The 25,395-nt window shown below is 33.8% G+C and overlaps 1 pseudogene across 1 annotated transcript; it reads left to right on the top strand.

The window, feature by feature from the left end:
- The first annotated feature begins 837 nt into the window (after nt 1-837).
- On the top strand, nt 838-24,114 carry LOC115955823 (annotated as a pseudogene). The gene is made up of 9 exons (XR_004084200.1): nt 838-1,076; nt 1,206-1,278; nt 2,160-2,401; nt 4,302-4,469; nt 10,206-10,426; nt 17,371-17,568; nt 17,686-17,804; nt 18,028-18,144; nt 24,028-24,114. The product of XR_004084200.1 is annotated as a probable fructokinase-7 (transcript).
- Nucleotides 24,115-25,395: the final 1,281 nt, after the last annotated feature.

Genomic DNA, 25,395 nt, shown 5'->3' with positions numbered 1-25,395 from the left:
AAATAAGAGATAACCAAAAAAAAAAAAGTAATTTAATTTGACTTATGATCAAGAAAGTCAAGGGCACTTTTTTTACATCAATATAAGTTATGGAATATACTTGAAAATTATTTATATATCAACAACTATTATTTTACAATCAAGATTACTAATTTACTCTATTTATTTGTATTTTAGTTATTATTAAATTCTTATGTTATTACATTTCAGCCATCAATTCAGTCGTTCAACTTTAAAACTCTGAATCTTCTATATTTAGTGGTTCGATTTTTTAAAATCATAATAAAAATTTATCAATGATGTTGTGAAAAGAGAAATGTCAATGCTATTTATAGATTCTATACCAAAAAAAAAAAAAAATTACAATATTTTTCACAATAATTGAATTGACAAGTTTTTACTAACAAACCACTAAATACAACTTTTTTACCTACCATTAACAATTTATTTTTGAAACAAATTTTAACTCTAAATAACATTTTTACTTGTCATATTACATGTGACTCACTAACCCAACAAATTAAGCGAGTTAGGTTTTTCTTCAATAACCCAAAAGAAAGTCATTTACATTGCAAATAACAAGACATGTGTCATATTTCTATTTGCCAATTGGAGGACCCTAATATTTTCTAATTATTTGTGTGCATCTACTTTCTCTCGGCAAAAATTTTGAATTCGTGCCTTTTAGACGGGTCACGTGATAAGATAATAATTAATAAGAGCTTACTGGCCCCCACTTTAATGGTGGGTTCCATCTGATGTGGCAATATCTGAGCTTACTGGACTTTACAGTGACTAAACTACAGTTAGAAAACTGGATTGTGATCCCCATAACATAAAAATGGGGAAACATAAGCAGGTGGTTGTGTTCGGACTTTTTGTTTAGACTTTGAAGAGAATAAGAAAAAAGAATCTCAGTCACGGTCTTCACGGATTCATAGTCAGATGATATAAAAAAAAAAAATCAAAGTTCCAGACGAGTTTAGATTTTGAGATACAGTAGGCTACGTACGGATCAGGGAACAGTGGAGAAGAACAAAATAGCCCTACACAGATTGAAACGAGGGACAAAAATGGTATTATTCTAAACCTCTCTGGCTTTCTAGTTCATGTTCTTGTTAGCAACTTCCAATAGTACTATCTATTTCGGTTTTCTGAACATTGATAGAGGTCCTCAAAGGTTGTGCTGAAAAAAAAAATGTCAGGTTGCTGCTTCCCTGTGAGCCTTCAAAAGTCTCGTAAGGATAGCTTCAAGTTGAAAAAAGAGTTCCCCAGAAGGTATTGCACTGTTTCTTGTGATTCTCATTCATGCCCATTTTGATTCTTGTAGTAAATGATGTGTCTTTGATGAGCATTCTTGGGTTTGAATCAGTTTTAGCTCATAAGTCTATTTGGGTACTCGGTTTTTTTTTTTTCCTGAGTTCCACTCTTGTTCATTTTGATTTCTAAGTTAAATGAGGAAACTGGGTTTATTGGGTCTTGAATCGGTATTAGTTCACAAGTCGGATTGGATTTTTGTTTTGTATTAGTTACTTTGTACTTATTTTGATTCTGGGCTAAATGATGTGATTTTGATGGACCTTGTGAGGTTTTGAATTAGTTCTTTTCCAAATTATAATTTTTCCCTGAGCTAAAACAATTGTCATTTTGCTAGAACAAGTTATTGTCTAGGTGAAAAGTATTTGATCTTGTCTTAGTTCACATTTTGATATAATATTCCTTTTGAGTTGCATTCATAATTAACCATTTCAATCTTGGGCTAATAATTTTGAGAATGGTTGGGTCATATGGACTGAAATTATGGAGCACTGACTTTTGTGGCTAAGTGATTATCCCTCTCTATTTAGAAAATAGAGGTCTTGTGTTCAATCCATGGAAAGGGACAGCGTTAGGATGAAGAGAGTACTGCATTGTGTATACTATTACTATTTGATATGGAAAAAGAAAAGAGGTTTTTTTGCTTTCATTCAAACCTTTTTTAAAATCTTTAGCTAAGGGATTGATCTTAATGAGAAAAATAAGGTCATTATCAGTTTCAGATATCAATTAAATATGTTTTATTCCATTTCATATCTATTTGCAATGTCATATTAAAATTGGTATTTTACAATCACTTTGTATACATCTCTTGTTCATCTACACCAATTTGCCTCTTGTAGGTTCACCTAAAGCTTCTCCTAATGGTTCATTTAAAACGCCTGTTGTTGATAAAAATAAAGGGTGCCAGGAGAAAAAACAGCTGGTCGTTTGTTTTGGGGGGATGTTGATTGATTTTGTGCCAAATGTTGGTGGAGTTTCACTATCAGAAGCACCTTCTTTTAAGAAAGCTCCCGGTGGAGCTCCTGCCAATGTTGCTGTTGGGATTGCTAGACTAGGAGGCTTTGCTGCTTTTATTGGCAAGGTGCGTTTCTCTTTTTAAGTTTCCATGGTGTCTTTCCAGTTACCAACTCTATCATTGTCACATCAAAGATCACCTAATACTATGTGCTGATTTGATTTCAAAATATCCACTTCAAAAAGAGAAAATTTAGAACTACAACCTTTTGTGTCACAATGCATCAAACATCCATTTAGTTTCTTACGCAGCAAGATTTTTGAATCTTTCAATTTATTACTGTCTGACGCTCATTCTTATGTATCTAGACAATAGTGCTCGATTGCATTGATTTTAAGTATTTTTTCAATGCTTATGAGTGGCAATATCATTATTTGTTTGGAAATGGGTTTCATAAATATCATTGTTGTATATATAGGTATATACAAGGATAGGTTGTAATAATAATGTTTGAGTTTGGAGAATATGGTTTAAAGTGAAAATTTAAGTTCTGGAATTTTCTAAGTTAATTCGAAAATCTGAATTTTCTAGAATTTTCTGCAAAATTTTCTAGTGATTGTTCAGAAAGGTTGAAGAGGTTTCAATCTTTGTTAACCGTTTTATGAAAAAATAACTAACTCTCCATATGTGCCTTTTCATGAAACATAACCTTATGGGTATAAATAGAGACTTATGTTCACTTGAGAAAATAACTAACTCTCTATACGTGTTTTTTCATGAAACATAACCTTATGGGTATAAATAGAGGCTTATTTTCACTTGAGAGAAATACAAGAAATCCTGTAGTCATTCTCCAGAATTGCTATCTGTAGAACCCAACATCTTGGTTGTATCCTGAGGACAAATTTGCGATAACTCTTTAGCAACAAAAGTGTGGGGGGCAAATATTGTCTAAGGAAAACGATATAGTGCCTCGAAGTTTTTTATTTTCTGTTTGTCTTTTGTGTTAACGTTATTCTTCCATTATTACTTTGTGTAATATCCTCAACAATCTTAAACAATATTTAACAACAAGACAAAGAGTAAATGATGGTACAACTTTGAAGATATTGAACTATGGTTTGGTGAAATTGGATCACTTTAATGGAACCAATTTTACATGTTAGAAAGAGCAATTGACTTTGATTTGAATAATTCTTCAAAGGATGAATTGATCATAAAGAAATTCAATGGAATAAGGCTTAAAGAAACAAGATTCTTTGTTGGCAAGACAAGGTGATGATTCTTTCACATTGTGAATGTATTAAAAGCCATGTTCATAGTTTGAACATTGAAGGTACGAATTTCTTGTTCATGGGCAATTTGAATTTCAAATTGATTGATGAGTTTCTTTGTTAGAATATTTGCATGTGTTGCGAATTTATTTGAATTGAGATGTAAAAATGAAATTTTTACATGTTTAAATGTTATAAAGTGAAGTAGAAAATCTAAAGAATGAGAATTTAAACTTTTAAAGTGATAAAACATATGAATATTTTCCTAAGTGATTTTCTAAGCTATGTGAAGACATTAAGGAACATGTCGGAAGATCTCACTTTAGATCAATTTAGACCACATCATTGAATTGAAGAGGAAAGTCCGGTTAGAGGTGTATCTAACACCAATTCTAAAGTGAATGTGAACAATGTTAAAATTAGAAGTTCTAGTAAAAACAATAAACACTTGAATGTGAATAGTTTTAGAAGAACAACTCTAAGGATCCCAACAATGACAAATAGAATGTCATGTTAACAACTCTAAGGATCCCAACAATGACAAATAGAATGTCATGTTTCCTTTGTGGAAAGAAAGACCATTACATTTGAGAATGTAAGTTTTTAAAGAATAAGAAGGATGGAGATGGAAATGACAATGAAGCAATTGTCATTAAAGACATTATTGTTATGGTGAGTGATGTATGTAATAAAGATCACTATATTTCATATGACTGTAATTACAAATCCTTCTGATTGATGTTTTGATTCAGGTGCAATGTTGCATGTGTGCAACTACAAGGCACAATTTAAGACTTATGAGGAGTCTTCCATATTTGTGCCTTATGAGGAGTCTTCCATGGAACTAGAGGTGTTTGTGGACATCCACAGTAAGGCAAAACTTCATGGAAAGTGCATTGTTGAAGTGAACTTGAGTTTTGGTAAGAAGTTCTCTTGACCAATGCTATATTTTCGTGTACCTAATATCAAGAAAAACCAATTTGTTATTTAAGAATGGTCATGTCCAAGAATGGGATATTAGTAGACAATGGATATGCTACTATATGAGTGTTATTTATCAATATGTTTTGATTGTGCTTATATTGTTGATTTTTTATTTGTGGCATGCTAGATTGAGATTTATTTGAAATTTATGTCAAAGCATGATATAATTTATATAAGCACGATGATTTGAATTGAATGATGTATTAACTAGAAATGATGAATATTTCTGAATGTATATTATTCTTTGTGAGGAACATGTTATAATACACCAAAATGTAGTCTCTTATACACCCTAATAAAATGGTTTGGTCAAAAGAGAAAACTATTTGATATGGTGAATGCCATAAACTTGAGTGCAATCAACTAAGTTCCTATTTGATCAATGGGAATAAGTTTTGCTTAGTATATGCTATGTGCATAATAGAGTTCCATCTCAAAGGTATTTAATGTGTTATGAAATGAGAATGTGACCAAATGCTTATCATTTTAAACTGTGGGGGTGTTTAACCTTTTGTAAATAATAGACTAAAGAAGACTAATTAGTCAAAGAGCTATATAAAGTGTATATATAGGTTTTGAGTAAATTCGAGGATATGTATTTTATTAGACTTAATGTCTAATATAAGATTGAAATCAAAGGATATTGAATTTATTGAGTTTAAATTCAAAGATGATTTCAAGAATACCCCGATACCTATTTAAGTACATGTTGCGCCTCATGTATGGAACTAAACTAGACATTGCCTTCACAGTATGTAGACTTTCAAAATTTCTAAAACTTGAGGTTAATCACTAGAAAGTACTTAATTGTGATGAATATCTATTATATAAAATATTTAAGTTTAATTCTATTATTGATGTGAGTGATAATATCTATGTCTAGTTAGATAATCACTACATGTGGGGGTGCTATGTGTAACCATTAAAGAAATAAGGTGTATTTCTTATTCTCCTATAGAATTAAATTGAGAGCATTGATTATAATGGTAACGGGCAAGGAAAGAAAATGGCTAAGGTTTTGATAAAGTATCATGGTCATGACCATAGTAAGCCATTCTTTGTACTGTAATTGTGAAACCACAATGCATATGGTATACATGGTTTGTATACAATGTGAACTTAGGCTTAAAAGTCTAAGACAAGAATACGTAAAGTAAGTCAAATGTGGTTGGACTAGTCTATGGCCTACGTAATTCTATATATAAAATAAGTCCTTTATCAAAGTGTGTCTCGAGACTTGGTAAAGATAACATCCATTGAAATGGGACTAAAATCCTTCTTTTAAGAGAATTACCAATAGTGGGAACCCAACCTCGAACTAATTATATCTAAGAGGTTTAAAGGGTAATAACAAGCTATTGATACGTGGTTAGTAAAAACACTAAATTTGTGTCTCATTTAAGATGGATTAGTGTAGATTGTTACAATGAAATTGAGGATGAGTTTTAAACTCTTAATGAAGTTCATAAATTATAAATGTCTGTGTAATAGAAATATAAGAAGGAACTTCACCTTTGTGAACATAGGAGTGATGCCGCTTCTATCAAAAGTAAAAGGGTTTTCTCTTGTACATGTTCACTAAACTAGGTAGAGCATAAGGCCATAATATTGCTAACAACTTGGATTTCTAAATGTGTTGTGGATGTTCTCATGTGTGTGTTGTTTCTGATTTCAACATATAAGGGTTTTGGTTTAAGCACTAAGCCACCATTAACTCTATTGATTTCTTGAGCAATTACACTAAAGAGAGGTTTAAGTTGAAAGATACCTTCTATTATGCATGATAGGATATCAATCAAGTGAGACATATATTATTACAACCTAATGGGAAATTGTTGTATATATAGGTATATACAAGGATAAGTTGTAATAATGATGTTTGAGTTTGGAGAATATGGTTTCATAAAGTGAAAATGCAAGTTCTGGAATTTTTAAGTGAAAATTCGAAAATCTGAATTTTCTAGTGACTGTTCAGAAAGTTTAAAGAGGTTTCAATTTTTGTTAATCGTTTTATGAAAAAATAACTAACTCTTTATACGCTCATTTTCATGAAACATAACCCTATAGGTATAAATAGAGGCTTATGTTCACTTGAGAGAAATACAGAAAATCTTGTGGTGATTCTCCAAAATTGCTATCTGTAGAATCCAACATCTTAGTTGTATTCTGGGGACAAATTTGCAATAACTCTTTAGCAACAAAAGTGTGGGGGGACAAATATTGTTTAAGGAAAACGATATAGTGCCTCCAAGTTTTCTATTTTCCGTTTGTCTTTTGTGTTAACCTTATTCTTTTATTATTACTTTGTGTAATATCCCCAACAATCATGACTTCAGTCATTCCATACATATACACTCCAAACTTTGAGGTCCAAGTTTCAAAGTGATGATGAGTACCTAACAGTGCTTTAATCTTCCTTGCCTTCTTGCCAAACTTGAAAGTCATCAATTGAGCAACTTGAACTTCTTGTCCCTTGATCTTCATGCAATTGACAATATTCACCAAATAAGAGTCAATAATCAAATCAAATCTTTCCACCCCAATAAAATCAATAAACTTTGTTTCGATGTCTCCCACCAAAATAATAGGAGCTTGAATGTTGCAATCATCTAACTTGACTTCATCGAGATCGTTGACAATTTCCTCTATAATTTCTTCATTAATGGTTTCTACTATCTCGACCTCATGATCTTTCTTTATAATAGGGTTTTCATTAATCTCTTCCTCAATCTTGATTTCAAGTTCTTCTTCTATAACTAAGGCCTTCATCAATTTCCTCAGAAATCTCTATTTTTTCTTCTTTAACTTCTACATATTCTTCAAGAACAACATTTTCTTCAGCATGCAATTCTTCCTTTAATGGTGGAATATTTGGCTCTTTAAAATAATTCAAGTTTGAACTTCTTGACCAATAATAATCTTGCATTTTATATGACAATATTTCTTCATAATCCAAAGGATAAATATGATAGCAAGCATCTTTTTCATCCTTAATCATGAACAAATTTTGTCTTTACCTTGTCGAATTCTATCAAATTGTACTTGTTCCCACCAACGTAAGGCATAGTTACTAAGTTTATACAAAGCAAGTCCAACTTTTTTCTCATAACAAATATTCTCATAGTCAAATAAATCCTCTAGATTAAGTAACCAATCAAGAAAATCTTCTTTTAAAAAATAACTATTAAAACTTGCAATTCTTCTGTAAGGTCTATATGAAATTTGTTTACCAATAGGTTGCTCGAGAGTTATGTCTCCGCGACAGTTATCCCTATTGTTTCCATGCTCCAACGACGGCATCCTAGCAAAGATATTTGTGAGTGCTAGTTGTATGTCACATAGTACTTACTAAGTTTTCTGTTATCGGAATTGCTAGCATCTCATACGTCAGCTACCAGACTAGGATAAGTCAAGGCTCTGATACCAACTGATGCCGGATGTGGAAGCGTCAAGAAGCAAAACATGTCTACTACTAGAAAACAAGAAATAAAACACGTTTACTTCTGAAAATAACCTCGAATCCATGAGGGTTCCTTGAATTCACAAAGAGAAAGGGTCTAGAATCCACCAAAAAATAAAAAGACAAAAGTTTGAATTTTATTAATTGAATAATTGTTAAAAAACGTGTACAAACTTAGTGGCCTATTTAAGAGCTCTGTAAAACTTGACAGACAAGAAAATATAATGTAAAATAATTCCTAATTGATACCTAACCATAACAGAAACCAAATTTGATCTAAAAAAGCATTAAAGCACCTAAAAATAAGGAAATAATAACCCTAAACCTAAAATAACGAAAATTACAAATTAAATACCAAAATTAGTAAATTACAATAATTAAATTGTAGATTTTGTCCTACATCAGTTGGGTGGGCAGTTTAATCCATGTGATGCGAGAATCAATTAACTAGTTTTTTCTTTTTTCCCCGGTTTGCTAGCCACTGCGCGTTTGGTTGTTTCCTTAAGACAACCCCTGGGTAAGGACATGTATTTTCTTCACATAATAATATACTTCTATCGTCTTCAATCAAAAATCAAAAAGAGAAAAGAGAATTTTTAACTTAGTGAGGTTGTTCAAATAAAAAAAAGAAAATAAAATGCTAGAAAGAAAAAAAGTAGATGTAAGAGAATTAACATGGTTTAGACTTACTACTCGTATTCACAATGGAAAGCCTTAAACAAATTATATCTTTATTATTTTGAACCATGTGTTACAATGGATCCTATGTATGGTATGCATAAGAATATATTAGGTTTATTATTGTAACCTTAAATCTACTACGATAGTCCATGGTATTCTACTAAACCTTACAAATTTATGTTAATAACATAATATACAATATTATAATATATTCTAGCATGCCCCTCAAACTAAAAAGGGAAACCTGAAAATTTTTTGAGTTTGGAATGTAAGCTCTTGAAGGAAACCATGACAATGTATGTCAACGACAAATGAAGTTGGGAAGATGACTACTAGTAATGGAGAACGGTTGCACCAGTGATCAAAGAGTGACTACTATGGTTGCAGAATGGATGCACCGATGGCCTGAGGAACGTTAATAGAGGAACGGTGACTCAATGATGGCATACACGAGACAAGAGTCGGTGGTAGTTGATTGTGAACAATGGCTAGAGGATGCTGACATCGATGCCAGAGGATAACAATACTGTTTACTGAAAGATGTTGTCATATGCTGTAGGAAAAGCGTTGGAGGGAGGCACGACCGAGAAGGAATGCCAGAAAGGAAGGAGAAGGGTTTCAAAAGACCAACTCTGATACCATGTTAAAATAGAAAAAAAATAAAATAACATGATGTAGAGAGAGAAAGTGGAAGCAAGAAATTTAACATAATTTGACCTAATGGTCTACATGCACCACGAAAAGTTCTGAAATATAAATCTTTACTATTATGAACTATATGTTACAATGAACCTCATGAAGGATATATATATATATATATATATATATAGAGAGAGAGAGAGAGAGAGAGAGAGAGGAAGGAATATATCAAGTTTAGTATGATACTCATGAAGGATATATATATATAGAGGAAGGAATATATCAGGTTTAGTATGATAATCCTAAAACCATGGTATTCAACTGGATTTCTTTGGGCATGATGACTTTTTCGAATTCGTACATTGTAAATCCTTGTATTGTTTCCAATTTTAGTATGAATCTTAAATGTTGGACAAAAAATAGAGACGAAAATGTGAATTTTTCTGTGCTGGTCCCATGTTTTTTCGTTAAAATTGAAAGGGCTCATTTCTAAGTATATCTTAGTATTTTGTAATTGAATTGATTTTTTGGCTTGAGAATTTTAGTTAGAATATATTTATGAGATTACTTAAAGTTGTTTATTTTATTTTCTTAATTCACGTGAGATTAAGTAGTGATACAACAAAAATTTTAATATTTATTTTAAAGTTCCTTAAAATTGTTTATCTATGTTATGTTCTGCTAATCGGTCTACCCTGTGATATGAACTGGCACGTCAACAGTTAGGATCATGTTGGCATAGTTTTCTAATTTCTCCCCATCGTCCATGCCTAGTGATTACATTGACAAGTTATAGCTTTGTAGTTCATTCATGATTCATCCGATTCTTTTATGCATTTCAGATCCTTATTTCAATCTAGTTTGATCACTTTGTCTCCACTGTGCATCACAGGTAGGTCATAGGTGAAGATGAGTTTGGTTACATGTTGGGCCGATATTCTTGTAGAAAATAATGTTGTCAATTCTGGAATGCCTTTTGATCCACATGCAAGGACAGCATTGGCATTTGTTACACTGAGAGATGATGGCGAGCGTGAATTCATGTTTTATTGCAACCCTAGTGCTGATATGCTTCTTCATGAAGATGAAATTGATGCAAACCTAATTAAGAAGGTAAAAAGCCAACATTAAGCAATAAAGAACAGAGAATGACTTGAACTGTCTAACCCCTAAACTGGTTGTTGAGGCACACTGCTTGTCAATTGTCATTGCTATTTAGCATAGTGGTAAAGGTATCAATGAAAAATAGCCTAGTCTAATGGCTCTCATCAGCTATATTTTTCTTATTTCAACATGCAAAAGTATTTTTTAGATGAAAAGCTGTCACAGGTATTTTTTTTATTTAATAAAAACAAACCAAATAACATAAAGCTTTTAACGGAACATATCATGTTCAACATCCAAAATACCCGTTAGGAAAGCAAGTGAGAGTTTCTTTCTTCGCTTAATATATCAAATGGATGATGGATTGGATGAGCTACCCTATTTGTGTCTATGTTTAGTGTCATATATTTTGTTCACAGTTGATCTCAAGTTTAGTAAAGGCGGATTGTGGTAGATTGACAACTAGTGTAAAATTTAGTCATTTTATTATAAAACACTAGTATAAATAGCAAAAACTAACATGTCAATTAAGGAGGTAAACAAAAAGTATGATTTCATATATAACAGAATATCAGAAAAGAATACATGTGACGGGCTCTAATTAGTATGTTGCAAATCCATTTTCAACTCCAACATTTTGGAATTACAATGTTGAGGTTGTTTTTTGATCTGATAAGGTTATTAAACAAGAGCATATTATAGAATCTCAAATAGTAAGTGTTTATTGAGTGAAATTCCATGTTTGGAGAAGTTGCTTAAATTCAGGATGTCACTCATAAGTCAAATAATTTGGGTATGGAACCTTCTTTTTATCTTTTTCCAATCTGAAATATGGAATTGAACTTGTTGATAAGTAAATAGTTTCTATATGATAATCGTTGATGTAAAGTCGTGATTTACAACTATTTTGTGTTGGCTTTAATTCCGTGTCAAATTTGATTGTAATTTTTTCAATTATTTTTCCTTGTATATATGTGGGTTTCTAATTGTAAGAGATGAGTGTGAGAGAGTGTGAAGACTTAAGCTTTAAAGGATGAGCATGTGGTTTTTGTGAGTGTCTCGCGAGAAGCTTACCCGCGAAAGAGCCACGTGTAGAGCACATGACTGGAAGATGAAAAGTCATGCCGGGCTAGAGGTTTTCGCGAGTATCTCGCGGGTAAGGCCAACCCGCGAAGGACTCGCAAAACTCTTTGTTTGGCAAAAAGTGAAGTTTTGCTTTACTAAGTCTTTACCCACATTATATATACCCTCATTACCCACAAATTGCAAGGAGTGCTTTTTAGAGAGAAAACCCTAGAAGATACACTTGAGAGTTAGAGATTGTCATACCTACAATCTACACATTTTCTTGTGGTTTTTTCACAACTCCTACCTCTCCATCTTTGCATTCTTGAGAGGTTGCTAGCCCAAACACTTACCACACCCATTCTGAGTGTAAAGTGAGAATTTGGTGCTTTTGGGAAATATTAGAAGTAGCCATTCATTGGTAGATGCAATCGGGCTGTGTTGTGCAGATAACACCCATGACTCAAATCAATAACAGTAAATAAACAGAAATTAAATAACAAACATACACAAAGAACACAAGAATTTACGTGGTTCGGCAAACTGCCTACCTCCATGGAGATGACGGAGAAATTTCACTATAAAAAAAATAGGGAGATACAATAGTGCACAAGAACACTCTCAAGAAACCTAAATCCCAATACACTCTAACTGTCTCTCACCCACAAGACAAGAAAACACTATTCTTCTTCTTATGCGGCTATTGCTAGGTTTTTAGGAATTACTCTCTCACACGGCTGCACTTGCTAGGTTATTAGGAATCATCTCTATTGCCGTAACTAATAACATATATATATATAGGGATATATGTTAGGTCGGCTGTCTTGGACTCCTAATACAACAAGTATTTGGTAAACTTGTGTTGACTTGGGCTTGGCAATACAAGCCACATAGCCCACATCAACAAATCTCCACCTTGGCTTGAATTGATCAAATTACATGAGCAAACTCCTCCATCGCCTCCACCTTAGCCCTTAAAGGCTCACAAGCTGCGAACACCAATCAAGTCCAAGCAGTGCTTGAACTTGTCTGTTGGAACTGGCTTTGTTAACATATCAGAGGCATTCTCACTAGTGAGAATCTTCGACAAAGAAATATCACCAGATGAAACCCATTATCTGATCTTGGGATACTGTACAGCAATATGCTTTGTTCTTGCACGATATACCTGATTCTTCGCCAAATGAATTGCACTTTGACTATCACAATGTAGCACCATGCTATCCTACTTGAAACCAAGCTCATTAGCCAGTCCACTAAGCCAAACGACTTCTTTTCCTACCTCTGTCATCGCCATATATTCTGCTTTTGTAGTGGATAAAGCAACTACATCTTGTAGTGTAGACTTCCAGCAAATTGGGCCACCAGCAAACCTAAACACATAGCCTGTCATGGACTTTCTAGAATCAAGGTCCCTTGCATAGTCGGAATCCACATAACCCACAGCTTTTGTACTAACTCTCTGATCAAATAGGATACCAAAATCACAAGTGCCTATAAGATATCTAAAGATCCACTTTACTGCATTCCAATGCTCTTTGCCTAGATCTGCCAAATACCTATTGACCATACTAACTGCATGAGAAATATTAGGCCTAGTGCACACCATCAAATACATGAGACACCCAACTGCATTCGTGTATGACACTTTAGACATGCTTTGACTCCTCTTCTGAACTTGGACACAACTGTGATGACAATTTAAAATGGGCAGAAAGTGATGTACTATCAGGTTTTGCATCAAGCATACTAAACCTTTCTAACACCTTCTTAAGATATCCCTTCTGAGATAACCATAATTTACCAACCCTTCTATCTCGGTGAATTTCTATCCCAAGGATCTTCTTGGCAGCTCCAAGATCCTTCATGTCAAATTCACTACTAAACAAAGACTTCAACTTCACAATTTCTTGCTTACTCTTTGCAGCTAGTAACATATCATCAACATATAGAGCAAGAAATATATAAGAGCCACCAGCAAGTACTCTAAAATAAACACAACAGTCATACTCATAGCGCATTTACCCATGTGTGACCATGAATGAATCAAACCGTTTGTACCATTGCTTAGGAGATTGCTTCAATCCATATAATGATCTCTTCAACAGACAAACATAATCTTCCTTGCTAGGTTCTTTGAAGCCTTCGGGCTGTTGCATGTAAATCTCTTCTTCTATATCTCCATGGAGGAATGTGGTCTTCACATTTAGCTGCTCTAACTCTATGTCATACATTGTCACAAATCCTAGGATTACTCAAATTGAGGTGTGCTTCACAACTGGTGAAAAAATCTCATTATAATCAATTCCTTCTCTTTGTGAGTAACCCTTAGCCACTAACCGTGCCTTGAAGTTTTCAGCTTCCTTTTCTGACAATGCTTCTTTCTTGCTAAATATCCACTTGCAACTAATAGCCTTCTTTCCCTTGGGTAATTTCACTAATTCCCAAGTCTTATTCTTCTGTAGTGATTCCATCTCTTCTAACATTGCTACAAGCCATTTATCATTGACTTTCCTATTTGTAGCCTCCTTCAAAGTGAATGGATCTCCACCGCCGGTTACGAGAGCAGAACTAACCATGTCTTCAAACCGATATTTCTGTGGTGCTTTGTGAACCCTCTTCTCTCTGCCTTTAGCAATTGAATGAGACTCTTCTTGTTGTTGCTATGGATCAATCTCAGCATCACCCTTATCACTGGATGAACTATTCTCGTCAAACTCTACCTCAACAGTTAATTTCTCCTGTGGACTATCATCACATGTTTCTGCTTCATTTTGTTTCAACATAAAGATTTCATCAAATATGAAATCTCTGCTGATCACCGTTTTCTTTGAGATTGGATTCCAAAGCCTATAGCCTTTAACACCTTTTTCAAAACCAAGAAATACACATTTTCTTGACTTCGAATCCAATTTAGAACGCTCTCCACGCTGCACATGCACATAAGCTGAACAACGAAAGATTTTTAGACTCGAATAATCAACTGGTCTACCTGACCAAACCTCTTCTGGAATCTTGAAATCTATGGCTGATGATGGAGATCTATTAATAATGAAGCTTGCTATGTTAATTGTCTCTGCCCAGAACACCTTAGGCAACCCTGCATTCAATCTCATGGATTTGGCTTTTCTGCTAAGGTTCCATTCATTCTCTCTGGAACCCCATTCTGCCGTGGAGTTCCTTTAACTGTGAAGTGACGAGTAATGCCTTCTAATTCACAAAATCTTATGAATTCTTAATCTCTATATTCTAGTCCATTATCTGTTCTAAGGTATTTTATTTTCCTGCCAGTCTGATTCTTAGCTTATGCTTTCCACTTTTTAAATATGCCGAACACATCAAACTTATGCTTCATAAAATAAATCCATACCTTTCTACAGTAATCATCAATGAAACTGATGAAATACTGAGCACCATTATGAGAAGAAATTGATATTGGACCCCAAACATCTGAATGAACGTAGTCAAGAACATCTTTACTTGTATGAGAGCCTGTCTTAAAACTGACTCTATGCTACTTCCCATACACACAATACTTGTAGAAGTCTAACTTGCATGTTTTCACCTCCTTCAATAAATTTCTTTTGTGCAACTCTAAGATACCACGTTCACCAATATGGCCAAGTCGCATATGCCATAATTTTGTGTCGTCAGCGCTGGACTCCACTGGAGTGGTGACTGCAACTCTTCCTACAACTGTGTTCCCAATCAATCTGTAAAGCGTGCTTACTTTCTGTCCCTTCATCACCATCAAAGCACCTTTGGTAATTTTTATGATTCCACCCTTTGATGAGTATGAATAGCCCAAATCATCAAATACTCCTAAAGAAATTAAATTCTTTCTAAGATCTGGAACTTGTTTGACATTACTAAGAACTCTCACAACTCCATCAAACATTTTGATTTTCACGGTACTAATTCCAATAACTGGGCATGTAGCATCATTACCCATTTGGACCATACCACCGTTGTAAGGCTTATACGTGTCAAACCAATCTTTCTTTGGAGTTATATGATATGAGCATGCTAAATCTAAAACCCAAGATTCCAATAGAACATTGTTATCTAATGAAATTCAAAATAAATCTGCACCAACTTCACTATCATCTGATGTTTCTTCAGCAACACTAGCTAATTCTAGGGTCTTCTTTCCATTCTTTTTCTCCTATAAATGCTCTTTCAACTCTTTACACTAATTCTTATAGTGCCCTTTCTTGTGACAATAAAAGCACTCTACATCTTTCTTTGCACATGATTTAAACTATGATCTATTCCTATTAGAGTTTCATCCTATTGACCTGTTTCAACCCCTATTGCTTGACTCAGACTTTACAATAAGTCCATCAGCCTGAGAACCATCATCATCTTGCTTCATCTTTATGTGTGACAAGAGAGCACTAGTCACCTCCTCGAGTACTATAATCTCTTTCCCGTACATCAACGTAGTCACTGGATGATCAAAAGAAGCAGGAAGCAACACTAATAAGAGTAACGCTTTATCTTTGTCCTTATAATTCACTCCAAAACTTGACAGTTGGGTGTTTAACATATTAAATGTGTTGAGATGCTCCAACAAATCAGAACCCTCCTTCATATGCAAACTATACAATTGCTTCTTCACGTATAACTTGTTTGTCAGATTCTTTCTCATATAAAGACCTTCTAGTTTTTCCCAAACCTCCTTTGCGGTCTTTGCTTCTAGGATGTTGTGAATGACCTAATCACTTAGGTTGAGACGAATAGTGCTAGCTGCTTTCTCATCCATCTCTACCCATTCTACATCCTTCATCGTTTCTAGTTTCTTCTCCTTCCCAAGCAAGGCCTTGTGAACCCCTTGTTAAATTAGGAGATCCTTCATCCGCCTTTGCCAAAGTGAAAAATTTCCCTTACCACAAAACTTCTCTACATCATATTTTGTGCTTGACATCTTTACTGTATTAAAAGGATTGAATCCTAACCTAGCTCTGATACCACTTGTTGTGTAGATAGCACCCCAGAACTCAAATCAATAACAGTAAATAAACAGAAATTAAATAACAATCACACATAAAGAACACAAGAATTTACGTGGTTCGGCAAATTGCCTATCTCCACGGAGACGACGGAGAAATTTCACTATAAAAAAAATAGGGACATACAATAGTGCACAAGAACACTCTGAAGAAACTCAAATCCCAATACACCCTAACTCTCTCTCACCCACAAGACAAGAAAACACAATTCTTCTTGTTATGCGGCTGCTGCTAGGTTTTTAGGGATTATTCTCTCACACGGCTGCACTTGCTAGGTTATTAGGAATCATCTCTATTGCCATAACTAAAATCATATATATAGGGGTATATGTTAGGTCGCCTGCCATGGACTCCTAATACAACAAGTATTTGGTAAACTTGTGTTGACTTGGGCTTGGCAATACAAGCCACATGGCCCACATCAACAGGCTGAATTGCGGGATCCAGAAAGTTAGAGAAAACAAGGCTCTGAGAAGTCAGTTGGTAGCAAGAGCTTGGAGGGCTCAAGTACATGGGGTAGACTAGGCTTGGAGGGTCTTTTGTTATTCGTGTACTCCAACTTTATTCTCTAGCGGATCGATTTCGACTTGGAGGGACGCAAAGAGGTTTTTCGCCGAATTCTTTGATTTCCTCTTCGATAACACGTCTCAATATTATCTTGTGTTTGCATCTCTCTTCTCTACTCTTAAGCTTTCCTTTTATTGTTGATAATGGATGAATATGGCTTAAGGTAGTGATAACGGTTTTTTGCACTTCTTTACTCTTTTTCTGCACTTAGTATAAGTTAGAGTAAAAGCTATCTAGCCGTAATTTTAATTTGGGGGTCTAAACAAGTTCTTGTGTATTTACAAAAATCCGAGCTTTCAGTTGATGCAGGCAAACATATTACATTATGGATCGATTAGTTTGATTGAGGAACCTTGTAGATCTGCTCATCTTGCTGCCGTGGACATTGCTAAGAAGTCTGGTTGTCTCCTATCTTATGACCCAAATTTGAGGTTGCCACTTTGGCCATCTGCAGAGGCTGCTAGAGATGGTATTATGAGCATATGGAACCAATCCGACATTACTAAGGTACATATTTTGACTTTTGGGCACCATATATATTCTGAAGTATTACGTTAAATTCTCATCTTACAAGTTTTTACATGCACATCACTGCTGGAATTATTTGGGGAAATTGCATATAAGTGAGGAGGAAATCACATTCTTGATGATCCTTATGATGATGATGATATTGTGCTGAAGAAGCTTTTCCACCCTAATCTTAAGCTACTGAAGGAGCACAAGGCTGCAGATGCTATACAAAAGTCAGTATCCGTATATTTTAGGTTAACAGTGATTTCAAAGCTTTATTCCATTTCCAGTAATAAATTCCTCTAGGCCTTTGGCATCTTCTATGCGCTTGACAACCATTTAATGATATGTGACCTCATATTGGACAAATGGAATTGGTATCTTATGCATTTTAATCTTTATTTTTTATAATATTATCAGTTAATCAGGAGTAATTTCTTTTTGATGGTTGTGCAGGAATTCAAGGGCAGGGTTGGTGGTGTTAAGGTTGAAGCTGTTGACACAACTGGTGCAGGTGACGCTTTTATAGGTGGAATCTTGAACATTTTGGCTTCATATCCAAATCTTTATAAGGTGCAACTCAATAAATTCTTTTGCTTTTGAGTAGCTATTCTTTGTTTCATTTTTTTCCATCTCTTTCTCACACAAACTATTTGGCTTTGCAAATTCTTGTGTGTTTTGCCATTATTATTGTTGTGATAATGAAAACTATGGTAATAATACGTAAACAATAAAACAGAAACATTAACAAAAAATCTCTACATCCAAAGACAATATCAGTCGAAATTCACTATTATTAATATGGAAAACAAATACTCAACCAACTCTCACAATTCACAATTAATTCATCTCAAATCCCTTTCCAAAAAAAAAAAAATCTCAAATCATGCTCACAAGACCTCACAAATTTAAAACAACTCAAATCTCATTATACCAACTGAACACTAAATCTTAATTCACAAATAGGACACATCTCTATAACTCAATATACACAATGGTCTTCTCACACTTAAACATCTATATCTATATATATCTAAAAGCTGAAACCTAGTATTTATTGTTGCTACGCTCCTATTGAGTTACATCAGTGACATCACTATTTTATTTTATTTTTTTGGTTTTCCATCTTTATTAATTGTCTATTGCAAAATTAATTCTTTGTGGCCAAATGTAATACACTACACGCCATCATAAATTCTAATTGTTTATTGTCTATATTGAAAGCTCATTTCAACATTGAGTGTTATTTTCTTTCCATCCTAATCCTTATATATATATAGACACGCACAATACATTTTGCTACTCAATCATTAAGCAACATCGTCCACTTATTTTTTATCTCTTCTTTTCTTTTTTAGACTTTTCTTCTCACTACTCTCTAAAAAAACAAAAACAAAAACAAAAATTTCTTCTTCTCCCTATTAGTCCACACCTACAGTTACACTTCCTCCAACCTTTCCCTTCCCTATTTGCCTCTTTACCTCCCCCAATACTCTCTTCTTCGCTGTTACACTTCCTTTTCATTTTTCATAACTTGACTCTTCTTCTTCCCATTTTATTAGTACATGCCTACGGTTACACTTCCTCCAACCTTTCTCTTCCCTCTTTGCCTCTTTACCTCTTTACCTCCCCCACTATTCTCTACTTCGCAGTTACACTTCCTTCATCATTTTTTCTTTATTAAGGTACCAAACTTTTATTAGTAGTTAAAAAAATGATGTTAATGGTGGGTTTAGACTAGAACCTTTAAGAAATTGTCAATTCAACTATAGTAAAAATTGTTGCATATATATATATTACTCTTACTAAAATTGCGACTCTCACAAGGAAAGGTCAGTTGGATGATTTTAGTGGAAATGTCAAAAATAATTTTGAAAATTGTGTGATAGAAATTTTAATTTTTCAATAAAATTTATGGAAATCTTAACTGTAATTATTATCAACAAATAACTGTGCTTGGTATTAAAGTTTAGAGAGACGCAATTAATGTATAAATAAGGCAGAGAAAATGGAATTTTCCTAAAATTATTTTGCATTTAAATTTCATTGATACAACCTTGTGGACTCAAGTTAATATTGAGCCTGTTGCTAGAAAAAAAAAAGTATGATTTTATTTATTTATAATTCAATAATTGAGGAAAGAGAATTTTAACATCGAATATCTTATTTGGGCGACTTTAAAACAAGGCTCTTAGCAGTTTGATATTGAGCTAGGGTGCTTTTGTATAAACTATTTGAAAATGGTGTTTTGAGAAAAGCTACGAGGAGTTGTAATTGCAAAACAAAGTTTTGAGTTTTAAAAAAACTCTTTTAAGCTCACAAAACATCTAACCAAACGGACCCTTAACTTAAATATCTTAGCTGAGCAAAATTTTAGTTCTGCCTTAATATTGGGGTCGGCCCTAGGCCTAGGCCATTTTGGCCATGGCCTAAGGCCCCTAACATAGAAAGGCTCCAAATTAAAATGGGGCCAGTCAGTTTTTTTTTTTTTTTTTTCTTCTAATTTAAAAAAGAGTGTGTAACCTACATTTTTTTATCGCGTAGGTTTTATACATTGATATGTCTAATTACAATAAGTAATTCAATATTTTTTTTCTTGAAATGTCACATCAATTTGTAAGTTTTTCATAGCAAAATTTGTAGTACTTTAGCATCTTCTTCTCATAAAAAAAAAATTATGAATTAATAGAAATACAACACAATTACCAATTCACCATTAAGTGAATGAAAAATGCTAAAACTAATACAAATTTTATTACAAAAAACTTACAAACTGATCAAACAATATAATAAATTAATGTTTTAAATAACTTTTATTTATTGATGACTCATCAGTTTGTAAAACCTATATAGTAAGTATCATTAACTCACTTTGGATGAATTAGTCTTATTAATTAGTAAGAATTAATAATAGATCTGAAATAAAAAAATTATAATATAAAAATAAATAAATATCATTTAAGTGATATTTATATATAAAAAGGCCCTTTTAAAATTTTCACATTAGGCCTCAAATTATCTTGGGCGGTCCTGCTGAATATATGCTGCTGGATCGACTTTGGAGTATGACATATTTTCTCAAAATATTTGATTAGTGTAGCAACTCTTGTATTTTATTTTCTTTTTTACACTGGACAAATCTGTATATGCGCACCTGCATACCGAGCTGTCATTAGAAGAATGCTTTTCAGGGGAAATTGGTAAAGGTTACATCTAAATGTTTTCCATATGTTTCACCATAAACTACTTGCAGAGGTCATATTGCTCATGGAATTGGGTTTGCCAACTTAGTAGATTACCAATTCTGATTACAATATGGATTTATTCTTTTCTTCTTCTTCTTCTTCTTTTTTTTTTTTTAATAAAAATCTTTAGATCATAATTTCTTTGTTTTTGTTATGTTTTTATTTTTATCGGAGAAAGTGATGAGGTGGGTTTATGTTATTTTATAATGAAAATCATTTCAGCTCCGGTGAGTTAAGTGACATTTTTCAAATCATGGTAGGCGCTGTCAAAACAAACTTAAACACATGTAAGTAAACTACAACTACACCAATAATTAAATTTAGGTCTAAAAATAAGAGATAACAAAAAAAAAATGTAATTTAATTTGACTTATGATTCAAGAAAGTCAAGGGCACTTTTTTTACATCAATATAAGTTATGGAATATACTTGAAAATTATTTATATATCAACAACTATTATTTTACATTCAAGATTACGAATTTACTCTATTTATTTGTATTTTAGTTATTATTAAATTCTTATGTTATGACATTTCAACCATCAGTTCAGTTCAACTTTAAAATCTCGAATCTTCTATTCTTAATGGTTCGATTTTTAAAATCATAATAAAAATTTATCAATGATGTTGTGAAAAGAGAAATGTGAATGCTATCTATAAATTCTATATAAAAAAATTTTACAATTTTTTTCACAATAGTTAAATTGACAAGTTTTTACTAGCAAACCACTAAATACCACTTTTTTACGTACCATAATTAACAATCTATTTTTGAAACTGAGTTGGCTCTAACAACCAATAAAAAGATGACATTTTTACTTATCATATCATGACTCACTTAACCCAACAAACTAATAAGTGAGTCATGTTTTTCTTCAATAATCCAAAAAAGTCATTTACATTACATATAACAAGACACGTGTCATCTTTCTATTTGCCAATTGAAGGACCCAAATACTTTCTAATTTTTTTTGTTTACCTACTTTCTCTCGGCAAAAATTTTGAATTCGTGCATTTTAGACGGGTCACGTGATAAGATAGTAATATAAGGGATTTTTTTTCAAAATAACACCAATTTTAAAACAATTTTGTTAGTTAGCATTGTTTCTAAACTATTTAGCAAGCTGACATCTCGAGGCTAAGAGACTCAAGATGATTGTAGCAAATCAAGTATCACAGACTCGATTTCAATGAAAATTCACTTGGAACTTGAGTTTTAAACATTCGAGTTCCAGGTGAATTTTCATTGAAATCAAGTCTGTACTCGAGTTCCACAAAAGAAAACCAAAAAGCCTCTATCTCTTCTTCTTCTTCCTCTTCTCCCTCTGAAAAAAATCCACGACAAACCCTTCTCCCCTCTGAAAAAAAATCCATGACAATCAAAGAAACAACAAAAACACAAACACAAACACAAACAAGTGATCAACCACGAACTCAGCAGCGAACCCAGTCGGCGAACCCACGAAATAGCGAACCCAGGTGGCGAACCCAAGCAACAAAACCCACGAACTCAGGCTTGCACGCACGAACTGAACCCACGACCCAAGCTGCGAAACCCACTACCCTGGCGGCGAAACCCACGAACGTGTGTGATTCCTTAGGCGAAGGTCATTTTCCCTCTATTCTCTCTTTTTTATTTTTGCAAAGCAAGAACTCGAGTCTCTAATACTCAAGTTCCACTGGAAATCGTTTCCTACAAACTCGAGTTCCACTGGAAACCGCTTCCTACATACTCAAGTTGCTACAGTAAACTTCAGATGTTACTTTCATAAATAGTTTGAAACTATACTAACTAAGAGCATCCACATCAGTCCGTTTATAGTCTTCTAAAATAGAAAAAAGTATAACTTTTACACATTTTGAACCAAAAAACACCCACATCAGTCCGTTTAAAAATTTGTAAAGTCTTTTAAATTTTTGAACGAGCTACAGTACCTGTTTAAATTTACACGGGCACTGTAGTATGTGTATTTGATTTTTTAATAGTTTTTTCTCTATCGTCTCTACTCTCACTCTCACCTGACTCTCTCCTTGTCTCTGCTCTCACCTCACCTCACTCCCCCTTTTCCTCATTTGCTCTCACCCTCACCTGACTCTCTTCTTGTCTCTGCTCTCACCTCACCTCACTCCCCCTTTTCCTCATTTGCTCTCACTCTCACCATTGTCGCCGGTCAAACCATGCCTCCACTGCCGCTGATCATCAAACCCTCCACTACCGCCGGTCAAGTCCATCACACTTGCCGCCATGAGCGAAGATGCTTCATCATACCCTCCAATCGAGCCGACCAACTTCGATCTAATTGTCTCTCACCCTCTTTCGTTTTCTCCATCAGATCAGAACAGCGAACCAATCTCTCGCCGCCACTACCACTGATTGCCACCGCCACCGATCGCTAATCTCTCCACCGATCGCTAATCTCTCCACTGATCTGATTGCTTTCCTTTATTTCTGGTTGTTTGATCAGTGGGTTGCGAGTTGAATGGGGTTGATTTGGCTTTCGTTTGGGTTGAATGGGATTTCGGGTATTTGGGTTGATTTGGCTTTCTTTTGGGTTGAATGGGGTTTCGGGTATGTGGGTCGATATGGCCGGGTGAGTTGATGATGTTTGGCTGGATGGGTTGATGATGGTGGAAGTTGGTTGCTTGGTGATGGCGGTTGGTCTGTGAGAGAGAAATAGACAGTGAGTGTGAGGGATGTGAAGAAAATAATAAAAAATAGTAAAAGATTGAATATTTTATTGAATAAATGTGTAGAATAGATAAACTAATGTGGGTATTTTGTAAAAGTGGATGTGTAAAATAGAAAAAATAGGTTTTTTCGTGTAAAATAGACAGAAAATTTAAACGGACTGATGTGGATGCTCTAACAAAATTATTTGAAAATTGATGTTATTTTGAAATAAAATCCTAATATAAGAGCTTACTAGCCCCACTTTAACTGTGGGTTTCATCTGATGTGGCAATATCCGAGCTTACTGGACTTTACAGTGACTAAACTACAGTTAGAAAAGTGGATTGTGATCCCCATAAAACTGGAGAAACATAGGCAGATGGTTGTGTAGGGACTTTTTCTTTTTGTTTTTTTGTTTAGACTTTGAAGAGAATAAGAAAAAAGAATCAGTCACGATCCTCACGGATTCATAGCCATGATGATATAGAAAAAAAATAAAAGTTCCAAACCAAGCAAATACTGATAAGGAAAGGAGTTTAGATTTTGCGATACAGTAGGCTACGAATCAGGGAACAGTGGAGAAGGACAAACTAAACCAACAGTACAAAGATTGAAACGAGGGACAAAAATGGTATTATCCTTAACCTCTCTGGCTTTCTTGTTCACGTTCTTGTTAGTTTTAATAATACTATATATTTCGGTTTTCTGAACATTGATAGAGGTCCTCAAAGGTTGTGCTGAAAAAAAGAATGTCAGGTTGCTGCTTCCCTGTGAATCTTCAAAAGTCGCGTAAGGATAGCTTCAAGTTGAAAAAGAGTTCCCCAGAAGGTATTGCACTGTTTCTTGTGATTCTCATTCATGCCCATTTTGATTCTTGTAGTAAATGATGTGTCTTTGATGAGCATTCTTGGGTTTGAATCAGTTTTAGCTCTTAAGTCTATTTGGGTACCATTTTTTTTTCTCCTGAGTTCCACTCTTGTTCATTTTGATTTCTAAGTTAAATGAGGAAACTGGGTTTATTGGGTCTTGAATCGGTATTAGTTCACAAGTTGGTTTGGATTTTTGTTTTGTATTAGTTGCTTTGTACTTATTTTGATTCTTGAGATAAATGATGTGATTTTTTGATGGACCTTGTGAGGTTTTGAATTATTTCTTTTCCAAATTATAATTTTTCCTTGAGCTAAAATTATTGTCCTCGTAAGAAGTTTTAATCATAATCTGCTCAAATTCAAAAGCCATGTTTCATTTTGCTAGAGCAAGTTATTGTCTAGATGAAAATTATTTGATCTTGTCTTAGTTCACAATTTGATATAATATTCCTTTTGAGTTTCATTCATAATTAACCATATGAATCTTAGGCTAATAATTTTGGCTTTGATGAGAATGGTTGGGTCATATGGACTGAAATTATGGAGCACTTACCTTTGTGGCTAAGTGATTATCCCTCTCTTTTTGGAAAATAGAGGTCTTAGGTTCAATCCTTGGAAAGGGACATAGTTATAAAGAGAGTATTGCATTGTGTATACTATTACTGATTGATACAGAAAAAAAAGAGGTTTTTTTAATTTCATTCATACCTCTTTTTTTTTTAATTTTAAATTTTAAATTTTAGCTAAGGGAATGATCTTAATGAGAAAAATAATTCCATTATCAGTTTCAGATCTCAATTAAATATGTATTATCTCATTTCATATCTATTTGCAATGTCATATTAATATTGGTATTTTACAGTCACTTTGTATACATCTCTTGTTCATCTACACCAATTTGCCTATTGTAGGTTCACCTAAAGCTTCTCCTAATGGTTCATTTAAAACGCCTGTTGTTGATAAAAATAAAGGGTGCCTGGAGAAAAAACAGCTGGTCGTTTGTTTTGGGGGGGGATGTTGATTGATTTTGTGCCAAATG

The sequence above is a fragment of the Quercus lobata genome, chromosome 8 (genome assembly GCF_001633185.2).
Source record: "Quercus lobata isolate SW786 chromosome 8, ValleyOak3.0 Primary Assembly, whole genome shotgun sequence".
NCBI classification, from domain to species: domain Eukaryota; kingdom Viridiplantae; phylum Streptophyta; class Magnoliopsida; order Fagales; family Fagaceae; genus Quercus; species Quercus lobata.
The sequence above is the reverse complement of the archived record's forward strand: the minus strand, read 5'-3'. Positions and strand labels throughout refer to the sequence as shown.